The sequence below is a fragment of the Carassius carassius genome, chromosome 12, assembly GCF_963082965.1.
Source record: "Carassius carassius chromosome 12, fCarCar2.1, whole genome shotgun sequence".
Taxonomy (NCBI): domain Eukaryota; kingdom Metazoa; phylum Chordata; class Actinopteri; order Cypriniformes; family Cyprinidae; genus Carassius; species Carassius carassius.
In genome coordinates, this window is record NC_081766.1 from 32,799,058 (window position 1) to 32,813,550 (window position 14,493).

Sequence of the window (14,493 nt, forward strand, 5' to 3'; positions counted from 1 at the left end):
AAATTGAGATTGGGAGGTCATTCCACCAGCTGGCCACAGTCCAGTAAAAGGTCCTTGAGGGTGATTTTGAACCTCTTTGGGATGGCACCACAAGGCGTCGTTTACTTGCAGAACACAAGCTTCTGGAGGGCGAATAAGTTTGAACTAGTGAGATTAGGTATATTGGTGCCGCAGACCACGTGTAACCACACCAGCCCAGTACCTCCACAACCAGTATCATCACTCACAAAGATCGAATGAGACCAGCCGCCCAGAACGCTGCTGCAACAATTGGTTTGCATAACCAAAGAATTTTTGCACAAACTGTTAGAAACCGTCTCAGGGAAGCTCTTCTGCATGCTCGTCATCCTCATCAGGTCCTCGAACTGCCTGCAGTTTGTCGTTGTTACCGACTTGAGTGGGCAAGTATTCACATTTGATAATGTCTTGCACTTTGGAGAGGTGTTCTCTTCATGGATGTATCCCGGTTTTCACTGTACAGGGCAGATGGCAGACTGCCTGTATTGCGTTGTGTGGGTGAGCGGTTTGCTGATGTCAATGTTGTGGATCGAGTGGCCAATGGTGGTGGTGGGGTTGGGGTATGGGCAGGCATATGTTATGGACAACGAACACAGGTGCATTTTATTGATGGCATTTTGAATGCACAGAAATACCGTGATGAGATCCTGAGGCCCATTGTTGTGCCATTCCAGCATTTTCACTGGACATGCCACCCATTGATCATGTTCAGATGCTCTGGATCTGCATATACGACAGCATGTTCCAGTTCCTGCCAATATCCAGCAACTTCGCACAGCCATTGAAGAGGAGTGGACCTCTATTCCACAGGCCACAATCAATAACCTCATCAACTCCATGTGAAGGAGATGTGTTGCACTGCATGAGGAAAACGGTGGTCACACCAGATACTGACTGGTTTTTGAGTTCAGCTCATGAAAAATGGGGGCAAAAACAAAAGTGTTGCATTTATCATTTTAATTTTAATTTCGTTCAGTGTAAGTTGACAAATCAAGTCTATGAAATATTTCTCTCTTTCAGAAGCTCCCTCAGACCCTTCTGCTTTGGTATTTTCTCTAGACAAAGTCCCTGGTTTCATCTCAACATAATTACACCCCTGTTGTGCTCACATCACCTCCATGGATGTCTAATTTCATTAGCACCTTCTTAGAAGTATAATGTTCTCCTTAGCAGCCCCAACAAATACATTCTAGTTAGATTATTTAATTAATTATTCCTTTATATTCTCACTCTCATGTTCCAAAACTGCATGTTGCAATTTTTATCCTATGGACTACAAAATAAGAAATGTAAACAATCTGTTTACAGCTCTTTCCATATTACAGCGTTGCTTTACTTGCTTTACCACATGTTCAAACTTGCATATTGTGTTAGGTAGCATCACACACAAGAGCAAATAGTGTTTAGTGTCAGTGAAATTAAACCTGGCATGCATTATCAAGACTAATGAGTTTTCAGGGTTTCGGCTTTGGTGAAGATTGTCAGCGAATTTACATTTCTGGAGCTGGTTTAACCTAGTTTAACACCCTGTCTGCACTGAACATGAACAGCACAATATTATTATTATTATTATTATTATTTTTTTTAGAAGCAGATAAGCCCAATGTAATAAGTGATACTGTCTAGAAAGTATGTGGTGCAGGGTTTTGAGTCACTAACACTGTGTCTACACCGGACACAACTGTGCCGCAACAGGTATAGGCCTTCTGCACTGGATGCTACAAAAAATATCTTATTAGAGATCGCTAAACTCAGATTAACATGTTTGCCTTTTCCCATAATGTAGACAGAGTGCAAGCATCTGTTTAAAAGAAAAAAGCTCTGGTTTTAAACTCTTGAATTCTGGGAACCTTGTGGCAAACTTGTGGATGTTTGTAACTAATGCAAGACAGTGCAAATGCCAAATTAAAATAACGCATTTTCTGTATTAATAACCAGTGGGCAAATATTGCACATGATTCTGCTTAATTAATCGAGGGAAACAGAACCGATCCAATACAAAAAATTCTGAGTATCTGCCGATACATATCTAATACTATCACAGTTTTTTTTAAGATCAATGTAGAATTTCTATACCTCTGTGTGTTGACCTGATCTTAACTATTTTTGTGTTAAACACAATATGACAAAAATACTGTTGTAAACTAGGTTAATGGATAATTCAGCAGCAAAAGTTACTCTAGAAAAATGACTAGTGCACAATAATTATAAAATCTAAATATTTATTGGTGAACAAATAAAAGTGAATAAGTGTAGGACTATATCTGGTAAAATGTTACACATTGTTCTTTGTATTGTTGTAAAATGCATTCATGAAAAACAAAATTTTTAATAAGTTATATGCATTTCTAAGAACTTCATTTGGACAACTTTAAAGGTGATTTTCTTGCACCCTCAGATTCCAGATTTTCAAATAGCTGTATCTCAGACAAATATTGTCAAATCCTAATAAACCATGCATAAATGTAAATATAATTTATTCAGCTTTCAGATGATGTATAAATCTCAATTTAAAAAAAAAAAAAAAAAATTACACTTAAGACTGGTTTTGTGGTCCAGGGTCACACACACACACACACACACACACACAAACACACACACACACACACACACACACACACACACACACACACACACACACATAATTTATTTTAAATGTATAGCACAGTTATGAAGCAGAAACATAATAGATAGGACAGAAAAAGAAAGGCTACTAACAGTCTTTCTTTGCAGAAAGAGTATTTACTATTAACTATTAAGCAGAGTGGCGTGGTGTGCATTCAGTGGTGTCAAAACAGACTTGAAGAGCCTCTGACGACCCTTCTGGCCACACTTGTATCTGTTTGTAATAGGGCTAATAAAATGCAATACCGCAACTTTAGTTTTTTTTTTCACTTTCAAAACGCTTTTTTTCACTTTCATCCTTTTTTTTTTTTTTTTTTACAATGAAGCAAATATTTTTAAATACCTTTTAAAAACTTTGATGTCTTTAAAGTGTTGATAGATTTTTTTTTTAGTAGCCTAGTCTGCGCGCAGTTATGAGAGGTAGAGAGAGAGAGAGAGAGAGAGAGAGAGAGAGAGAGAGAGAGAGAGAGAGAGAGAGAGAGAGAGAGAGAGAGAGAGAGAGAGATGACGCACACTGTGTAATCAGATGTGGCTAATTCCTAATGTTCACCTCTTCATGTTTAATAAATCAAGTGTTATGATCTGCCAAGCTCCCTGTCGGTGTCCTCCTACCAACAAAGCCAACGAGCTAGCGCACAGTAAGAACTGTAAAGCCTGCATATAGAAACGAAGCGCGTTACATTATTATTAGGCAAATTATAGACACATAATATTGTAAAAAAACAAAACAAAAAATTAAACCGGTATTTTTTCCACCCGAACCGGTTTCGGAACGGTAATAATTCAGAGGAACGCAGGAACAGAAACGTTAAAATATCGATTATGCTCGGAGCGAACCGATTGAATTTTCTTTTCATTTTCAAGCCCTGCTGTCTGCTGCTCACTGATTTGCTGGTACAGTTCATTTAGTGCATCGTTCCTGTTGTTGGAGCTGGGAGGAATGTAAACAGCAAAAAGCAATATGGCTGAATATTTCCTCGGCAGATAGAAAGGCCGGCACTTAATAATCATGAACTCCACCAGGGATGAGGAGTGTTTGGAGACCACAACAGCATCGTGGCACCACACATCATTGATGTAAACACAAAGCCTGCAGTGACGTGATTTACCTCCTGCGACGAGGACACCGTCCGCTCAATACCATGTCAGCTGATCGAGCTGAATAGCGCAGTCTGGAACGCTGTTGCTAAGCCATGTTTCCGTGAACACAAAACACAACAGTCTCTTTCAGTCCTCTGAGTTCAGCGTAGTATTTGGATGTAATCCCGTTTATTGTCCAAAGAGCGTACGTTAGACAGTATGATGGTGAGGATAGCTGGCTTGTGTGGTTTAGGTGTTAGCCTAGCCCAGATACCTCCACCCTCACCCTCAACTTCTGCTTCCTCTCACGCCTCTTGTGGCACCTCCGCTGTGGGCAAGATGAAGGTGAAAGCCTCCGGAGCAGATCAAGATCCCGCAGCTCTTTGGTGTGAGTGGAGTTTAACTCTAAAAAAGTGGTTCTGCCGACATTGGGCAGAAACTCACGGCTGTATGCACGCTTAAAGACAGGTAGATGCGATGAAGATGTACAAAAACACTGCGACTCACAAGATAAAAAACACACAAAAAGAAAAACGTTCTGACGGGAGAGAGAGAAGCCACTGTGTGTGGACGCGCCACCATCATCATTTGGCGCGTTCAAAAGCCTGTAAGCCATTTTATTCCAGTAATTGAAGCAATAGCCAATAGAACCCTAGTCATAGCAACAAGCTAAACTTCTTTGCAATAAGGTTTATCCCTTATTGTTTTTGCTGTTTTTTGGTGTGTATATAAACAAATCTAACTTCTTATTCTCTTGCTGAGGTATTTTCTTTAGTTATATTCTTCCAATTTAAGACAGGAGTGCATCCAAATTAGGATCAGTAATTATTTCATTTACCACTAGTTATTTTTATAAAAGTGATATAGAAGCTTAAACTTTAATAAACATTCATCTTCAGTTTCGTTTTCATTATTTACACTGAACATTTACATTTAATCATTTAGCAGACGCTTTTATCCAAAGCGACTTACAAATAAGAACAATAGAAGCAATCAGACCAACAAGAGAACAACAGCAGTATACAAGTGCCATGACAAGTCTCAGTTAGTCTATCACAGAACCCGTAGCTGTTTTTGTTTTGTTTTGTTTTTCAAGAATAGGATAGACAAGAAAAGGTAAGTGCTAGTATTAGTTGGTCAAGTGCTGGTGAAAAAGATGAGTCTTTAGATGTTTTTTGAAAATGAGTGAAGACTCGGCTGTTCAAATTGAGATTGGGAGGTCATTCCACCAGCTGGCCACAGTCCAGTAAAAGGTCCTTGAGGGTGATTTTGAACCTCTTTGGGATGGCACCACAAGGCGTCGTTTACTTGCAGAACACAAGCTTCTGGAGGGCGAATAAGTTTGAACTAGTGAGATTAGGTATATTGGTGCTGCAGACCACGTGTAACCACACCAGCCCAGTACCTCCACAACCAGTATCATCACTCACAAAGATCGAATGAGACCAGCCGCCCAGAACGCTGCTGCAACAATTGGTTTGCATAACCAAAGAATTTTTGCACAAACTGTTAGAAACCGTCTCAGGGAAGCTCTTCTGCATGCTCGTCATCCTCATCAGGCTCTCGAACTGCCTGCAGTTTGTCGTTGTTACCGACTTGAGTGGGCAAGTATTCACATTTGATAATGTCTTGCACTTTGGAGAGGTGTTCTCTTCATGGATGTATCCCGGTTTTCACTGTACAGGGCAGATGGCAGACTGCCTGTATTGCGTTGTGTGGGTGAGCGGTTTGCTGATGTCAATGTTGTGGATCGAGTGGCCAATGGTGGTGGTGGGGTTGGGGTATGGGCAGGCATATGTTATGGACAACGAACACAGGTGCATTTTATTGATGGCATTTTGAATGCACAGAAATACCGTGATGAGATCCTGAGGCCCATTGTTGTGCCATTCCAGCATTTTCACTGGACATGCCACCCATTGATCATGTTCAGATGCTCTGGATCTGCATATACGACAGCATGTTCCAGTTCCTGCCAATATCCAGCAACTTCGCACAGCCATTGAAGAGGAGTGGACCTCTATTCCACAGGCCACAATCAATAACCTCATCAACTCCATGTGAAGGAGATGTGTTGCACTGCATGAGGAAAACGGTGGTCACACCAGATACTGACTGGTTTTTGAGTTCAGCTCATGAAAAATGGGGGCAAAAACAAAAGTGTTGCATTTATCATTTTAATTTTAATTTCGTTCAGTGTAAGTTGACAAATCAAGTCTATGAAATATTTCTCTCTTTCAGAAGCTCCCTCAGACCCTTCTGCTTTGGTATTTTCTCTAGACAAAGTCCCTGGTTTCATCTCAACATAATTACACCCCTGTTGTGCTCACATCACCTCCATGGATGTCTAATTTCATTAGCACCTTCTTAGAAGTATAATGTTCTCCTTAGCAGCCCCAACAAATACATTCTAGTTAGATTATTTAATTAATTATTCCTTTATATTCTCACTCTCATGTTCCAAAACTGCATGTTGCAATTTTTATCCTATGGACTACAAAATAAGAAATGTAAACAATCTGTTTACAGCTCTTTCCATATTACAGCGTTGCTTTACTTGCTTTACCACATGTTCAAACTTGCATATTGTGTTAGGTAGCATCACACACAAGAGCAAATAGTGTTTAGTGTCAGTGAAATTAAACCTGGCATGCATTATCAAGACTAATGAGTTTTCAGGGTTTCGGCTTTGGTGAAGATTGTCAGCGAATTTACATTTCTGGAGCTGGTTTAACCTAGTTTAACACCCTGTCTGCACTGAACATGAACAGCACAATATTATTATTATTATTATTATTTTTTTTAGAAGCAGATAAGCCCAATGTAATAAGTGATACTGTCTAGAAAGTATGTGGTGCAGGGTTTTGAGTCACTAACACTGTGTCTACACCGGACACAACTGTGCCGCAACAGGTATAGGCCTTCTGCACTGGATGCTACAAAAAATATCTTATTAGAGATCGCTAAACTCAGATTAACATGTTTGCCTTTTCCCATAATGTAGACAGAGTGCAAGCATCTGTTTAAAAGAAAAAAGCTCTGGTTTTAAACTCTTGAATTCTGGGAACCTTGTGGCAAACTTGTGGATGTTTGTAACTAATGCAAGACAGTGCAAATGCCAAATTAAAATAACGCATTTTCTGTATTAATAACCAGTGGGCAAATATTGCACATGATTCTGCTTAATTAATCGAGGGAAACAGAACCGATCCAATACAAAAAATTCTGAGTATCTGCCGATACATATCCAATACTATCACAGTTTTTTTTTAAGATCAATGTAGAATTTCTATACCTCTGTGTGTTGACCTGATCTTAACTATTTTTGTGTTAAACACAATATGACAAAAATACTGTTGTAAACTAGGTTAATGGATAATTCAGCAGCAAAAGTTACTCTAGAAAAATGACTAGTGCACAATAATTATAAAATCTAAATATTTATTGGTGAACAAATAAAAGTGAATAAGTGTAGGACTATATCTGGTAAAATGTTACACATTGTTCTTTGTATTGTTGTAAAATGCATTCATGAAAAACAAAATTTTTAATAAGTTATATGCATTTCTAAGAACTTCATTTGGACAACTTTAAAGGTGATTTTCTTGCACCCTCAGATTCCAGATTTTCAAATAGCTGTATCTCAGACAAATATTGTCAAATCCTAATAAACCATGCATAAATGTAAATATAATTTATTCAGCTTTCAGATGATGTATAAATCTCAATTTTGAAAAAAAAAAAAAAAAATACACTTAAGACTGGTTTTGTGGTCCAGGGTCACACACACACACACACACACACACACACACACACACACACACACACACACACACACACACACACACACACACACACACACACACACACACACACACACACATAATTTATTTTAAATGTATAGCACAGTTATGAAGCAGAAACATAATAGATAGGACAGAAAAAGAAAGGCTACTAACAGTCTTTCTTTGCAGAAAGAGTATTTACTATTAACTATTAAGCAGAGTGGCCAAAGTTCTTCATGTGCATCTCGTGCACAGAATGACACAATTAAAGCAACATGTATTCATAGCACACAGAAAAGTTTAAAGCACAATGGGAAGAGGATATTGATGCAAAGTGAGAGAAGAGTTTACATCAACTTGAATTGAATAACTTGAATATTAATTTGTACCACACGACACAGATACCGATACTAAGTACTGGATCAGTACATCCCTAATTGTTATACAACTTATCTGGCAACATTGTTTGAACTGAAACATTAAACATCACTGACTTGAGCTAATATGGCACTGTTGTCTTTTAGATCTTCTTTACAGCATAACCTCCATAGCTGAGTTTCATAACAGATGTTGCTGTTTTCCTGTTTATCCCTGTGGAGCTGCTTTGACACAATCTTTACTGTATGAAGTGCTATACAAATAAAGATGACTTGATTTGAATTGACATGCTTAGTGTAGACAGTTCAAGCTGTTTCAGCATGATTCGGCATGGCAAGGGATGTCCACGTACACATTATGGTGTAAGTGATTTATCTTTGACTCTTCCCCATTACCTAATGAGTGCTACAACATATAGTTACTGAACTATAATAACTGCATTTAAATCGCTGCACTAATCTATGATTCTAAATCTGTTTAATGACTAACTCTGCATCAGACAAGGTGTATTTTCAGGTCTACAACACCATAATGCTCAGATGTGACAGAAGCTTGTACTACTAACCCACTAGGAAAAAAAATAGATTTATAATCGTTCTCTTTTTTTTCTTTTTTTATACAAAATGTACACCTCATCCTTTTTACAGGTTAAACATTTTTGTTTGAATGTGGATCAGGCACATTTTGAGGTGGCTTATGCTCTCGGGCTTTGACAGAATTGCTATAGTCCCATGACAGAGCTGGTGGTGAGAAGAAAATGTAAAAATAGATTGAGCTGATAACGATGGCTATATTTAAACAGCCTTTCTCATCTCCTGGTTAGATCTTTCCTGCCATTAAGGTTCATTTCCAGCCCAGCAAATCAGACTGCCTTCTAACCTTCTCAATTACTAGTCTTCGAAACCATCCCGCTGAAAGAATATAGACACCTAAGCCACTAAATAAAGCCACTTGATTGTTAAATGTATGAAACCTCTTCATGTGACCTGTGGTTATGGACCTAGTTTCACGGTTGGTAAACCGTGATCTCTGGGTTTTGCACTTTGTGGGTGAAGTCTGTGTGTTACGCGTCAGCACTGATTAGTTTGTGGGCGTCTCCATTAATTGTCACTCATTACTCATCCCTATATATTGGCTTGTCTAGCGTCTTGTGTTCGTGAGAGCGTTGTTTCATGTTTGTAACCTATTCCTTGCTTTCTTGTGTTTCTGCGTTGGATGTCCGTGTCTCCCCGGAACCCCGTCCACTCTACGCAACCCACCACCAAGCAACACCACTTACCTTCGGCTCGCTTCCCTGCAGTTCCTGTGTCACCCTCTCCTGCTGCCAACTCACCTCCACCTTCCGGATTCGTCATTCCTCACCACCATCTTGGACTGTGCATTCCTCCCAGCGTTATTTGTGTCTCAGTTTTGTATTGTCTCGTTGTCTTCATTAAATCTCATTAATCTCGCACTTGCTTTCTGCCACTCCTTCACCCAGTCGTTACACTAGTGCTCAGATGGATCAGATGCCAATTAGTGTAATAGTTTGTTAAATGTTATGATAATATTCATTTGGGTCAAAGTCAATAAATAAGTTAAACAATGAAAGTGTGATATAGCGTTATTTTTTCCCCTGTACATTAAATGAATCCTTTTAATTAATTAGCAAAAAATAATGACTCTCATACACTTTTACCAAGATTTACGGAAGATTAAAATGTCATTTGGTGTACCAGTAGTTTATACACCAAAAGGTCTTGTCAAGCTTATTTAGAACAAGAATCATTAGATGACATTAAAAGACTGTTTAAAGATCACAGTTCAGCCCCAAAACTAATTCTTTGTCATTTGAAATCTTTTCCAGTCTTTGCCACTATTCTTTAAACCACTAGGTTTTATCTATTTGCCAAGAATTTAGTTTTAATTGCTCAAAAAAAAAAATATATATATATATATATTGTGTAAATATTTTCTATTATATACCGTATTTTAATAAGTACAGTTCAGAATAAGTATGTGTTAATTTTTACATAAATACATATGACATTTACTTTTCACATTTTTTTTGAAACATTAAATATGCTTTTTATGTATATAAAATTACTTTTGTAAATTTTATTTGATGCTGACACCAAAATGGGACGTCTTGTCTTTGACCCATTCATTGTGGCGGTGTAAAGAAAATTCGCCCCTTCCGTGCCCATATCGGGATGTGAAACAATTAAGTCGAAATTATAAAAAGGAAGAATGGCTGGGAAAAAAGGGGGGAAATGGTAAAGTCGAACGCCAAGTGGCAGGTGAGCAAACCACACAATGGACGCGATTCTTACCTGAGGAGTTGATCGGTGGGAGTGAGACGCACACTGTATTAGGTCAGGGTGAGTGTGGAAATAAAGATTCACCAGGCTGCAGAGATTGTAACGAACTGCTGAAGGAACTCACAAGATCGTCATTCCATTGGGTTTTGCTAATCCGGAGAAAACACTGCCTCCCAAGGAACTTTTCCCCACACACTCACACACTAACGCACTTAATCGCACTCACTTCAACCACACATTCGCGAGTCGCTTTAAGGGACCGATTTAAATTACTGACTTTCATTTAATTTCCCTTTCAGTATATCTATGACTTTGGTTGGTCAAGAGAAAAAAATATACTAATCCTGTTTTTTTTTTTCTGGACCGCTGATGAGTGTTTTATTTGGAAGAGAACGCCTCGGATCTGCAGAACTTGTTTACTTTGACGTCTACTCAGTTCATTTAATTATGCTTGTATGAAAACCTTGTCGTTTACAATTGTTGTTTTTCTATTTAATATTATTATTTTTTATTTTTATTGTTTTTTTTTCTGTCCTCCTGTGTTTATATGGGGTTTTGATTTGTGTCCAGAATTGTGTATAACGAGGGGAAAAATATATATATACAGTACAGACCAAAAGTTTGGACACAACTTCTCATTCAAAGAGTTTTCTTTATTTTCATGACTATGAAAATTGTAGATTCACACTGAAGGCATCAAAACTATGAATTAACACGTGGAATTATTATATGGAATTACATACATAACAAAAAAGTGTGAAACAACAACTGAAAGTATGTCATATTCTAGGTTTTTCAAAGTAGCCACCTTTTGCTTTGATTACTGCTTTGCACACTCTTGCCATTCTCTTGATGAGCTTTAAGAGGTAGTCACCTGAAATGGTCTTCCAACAGGCTTGAAGGAGTTCCCCGAGAGATGCTTAGCACTTGTTGGCCCTTTTGCCTTCTGTCTGCGGTCCAGCTCACCCCAAACCATCTCGATTGGGTTCAGGTCCGGTGACTGTTGCGGCCAGATCATCAGGCGCAGCACCCCATCACTCTCCTTCTTGGTCAAATAGCCCTCGATGCCTTCAGTGTGACTCTACAATTTTCATAGTCATGAAAATAAAGAAAACTCTTTGAATGAGAAGGTGTGTCCAAACTTTTGGTCTGTACTGTGTATAGATATATATAATAATGAAGTCTTTCAAACTGCAAGTTTTTGTTTGCCTTCTATCAACTAACGTACAAGCAATCCATCTAGTTTTTGTGCAACTGTGGTTTTAAAAATCCCTCTGGGTTATCACGGTATTTTGAAATTTATTTGGTGACAGGCCAAAATGCTGTCTAGCGCCCGAACTATGAAATAGATACTGTTTCCAAAAGGTCATTAGGGTGTGCTACCATTATAGAAGTGGCGCCCAAACAGGGTCTTGAGCGACTTGAACTCGAGCCTTTACATTGACTTGAACCTGAACATTTCACTGGAACTTGAAAATTTTTCACATGCATTAGAACATTTCTCGTTTAAACTTCAAACTTGAAAATTGTTGGTGCTTCTGTTAAGGGAGGACTCTGTTGCATTTTGAGTGTGTTTGGAAAAAAAGTTGTGTTGTGGAAAGTGTTAAATTGTGACTGTGGAAATTGTACTCTGTCCCTTTGTACTTTTCTTATTTTTATACCCCCCCCCCCCCTTCCAAAAGGCCAAAGTAATTCCAAGTTACTCATTTCATTTACTGATTATATACACAACATCGACACACAACACCATAAAGCCATGGCCACTAGCCCTCCTTCACCGTCGACTACTGTGGAAATTGAACCACCCCCAGACATAGCAACTCCAGTCTGGCCAACTGTGCAACCAAGGCCCGTTCCTCCACCTCAGTTTCCCAGCTTTCACTCCACACCAACTCCGTTCAGCAGTCCCCATCCCAGGTCTCAGGTGCACTTTGTCTCTGCCACTCCAGGTGGATTGATTTCATTTCAGCCAGAACCTATGCAACTTTGCACATCCACATTCACCGAAACGACCCCATCTTCCTCAGTATCACAGCATCGCCTGCCTGGTTACCTCCCAACTCCTGGAAAAGAAATTCACCATTTGACTGTACAAGTGCAAGGTAACTGGGATAAAAAGTGACCATTTAAAATTGACCTTTCCCACTTTTGGAAGACCGTCTGATGACGCCGATCCTCTGCTGTATCTAACACGATGTCGGGACTTTTTAGCATTGCATCCTCTTGCAGAGAGTGACTTGTTGGCAACCTTCCGCAGTGTACTTCATGACACAGCACGTGACTGGTGGGAGGTTGCTCGCTCCTCAATAACGACATGGAGTAAGTTTGAGACTGCTTTTTTGTCCGCTTTTCTTTCTGAAGATTATGAAGACGAGCTGGCTGAGAGAGTACGTACTAGATTACAAGGAAGAAGAAAAAACATAAGAGACTTTGCTTTTACATATAGAGCACTCTGCAAAAGATGAAAGCCCACTTTGACCGAAATGGAAATCATTAAAATGATTCTTAAAAACATAAAGCCTTACCTAGCCAGTCAGCTACGCGGACGTGTAAGCACCGTGAAAGAGCTGGTAAAGCTAGGACACCAACTGGAGAAAGACCATGAAGTGTCACAAAAAAAAACAGTAACAAGCAACCTGAAAAACCACAAGTTCAATGCTGGAGATGTAAAGGAAACCACTCAGCTGGTTAATGTCCAAATTATGCCTCCCTAACCACAAACCAATCTGCAAAACAACACCAGTCCAATCCACGCCCGTTTCAGTCTCGTAAACCTGGAGGTCAAGCCGCAAACAATTGTATCACGGCCACAACAAACAAAACATCAAATTCTAAGAATTTAAAGAAAACACCCTCTAAACCAGCCCCTGCCCCTCCTGCTATCATTCCTCAACAGCTTATCATTCCAGTTAGTATTGGCAGTTGGTATGGAAAGGCCATTCTAGATAAAGGTGCAAGCTATACCATGATCCACGAAAGCCTGTGGAGAAAGCTCTTCTTGCCAGGAGAACTCAAGCCTTGGTCACTTGGTCCACTGTACCTAGCAAATGATGAAGCAGAAGTCCCATTAGGATGGGTTCAATTGCAAATCAATATGCATGACCAAACTTTTACTCTACCTGTTGCTATCCTGTCTCCCCAAGCACTTGCATACGCTGTGATTTTAGGGTTGGATTTCATTTTCTTCAATGGCTTACAAATAAATGTCATTGATAGAAAATATTCATTCAAGACTACTCCACAAGAGGAGTATCCTTTTCAACCTGGTAATGCCAGTGTACCTAATGTCCCTCACAGCATACCTGGCCCTTCAGGCCAGCAACCAGAGCAGCCTCCAAGGACACTTAACCCATCCCTCTCACTATTAAGTTCTGTTCCTCCACCCCAACCTGCATTCAACGCAATTGACACCATCTTCTCGAAGAGAAGCTTGGGTTCGGGGGAACCTGACTGCCCTGCCGGAACGTTTGCTGCTGGCTACACGATGGACGCGTGGGCGAATTGGCGGGTCGTGTGTCTGGTCTTTCTGCTCTTTCCGTGGAGGACATTGAAGACATCTACCTATTTGGAACCATGATAACAGGTCTTCTGTTGATTGGATTAGGCTTTGCCCTGGGTTATCGAAAAATTAAGAAGACGTGAACAACTGTCCAAAGCCTCGCAAGGCTGCCCGTCATGACTGAGGCAGTGGGCAGAGCGGTCAGCATTGAGACTGAGACTATTAACCGCAATATGGATAACATCACGGTGAAGCTCACTGCTTTGGAAAAGAAATTGGAGAATTTGGAGACCAAAATGGACAATGAACAATCATAGTGACCGTGAAATGGAATGTGGCTACAAGACAAAACAACTGGTATCTTATCTTCTTTCGGCTTTGCCAGCGCTGGCCTTGGCTAGCTTGGATCAACAAATTTCTCCCTGGGAGCACTGCAGCCAGAATTTGCTCGCGTTCCTCGCCCCCTTCACAGACACCTGCTGATTGTTGACTCTGTCTAGGACCTGACCAAGGCCGTCTCCATGGCAACTTGCTGTGACGCTGTACAATCTGCGGACTGAGGCATCTAGAGAGAATCGCAACTCTCCAGGCCTACAAATACACAAACTCTTACACATATACAGATATGCACTCACCCCCCCCCCCCCCACCCCATACCTCGCCTTCGCCGCTTTGTTCCGCCAGTCTGGCAAGCGGGTCTGTGACCAGCGCTGTAAAAATAGCTGCAGGACCGAATGGCTGTTTGCCTGAGCTGGATTACCTTGACCCCCCCAATTTCCGTCCCCAGTTGCAAGTCGTGTGTTTATTG

The 14,493-nt window shown here is 40.0% G+C and overlaps 1 protein-coding gene across 2 annotated transcripts in view; it reads left to right on the forward strand.

Annotated features, from left to right (window-relative positions):
* Window positions 1–14,493, forward strand: part of LOC132155279 (corticotropin-releasing factor receptor 2-like) — a 115,829-nt gene that overhangs the window by 21,320 nt on the left and 80,016 nt on the right. The window lies entirely within an intron of this gene.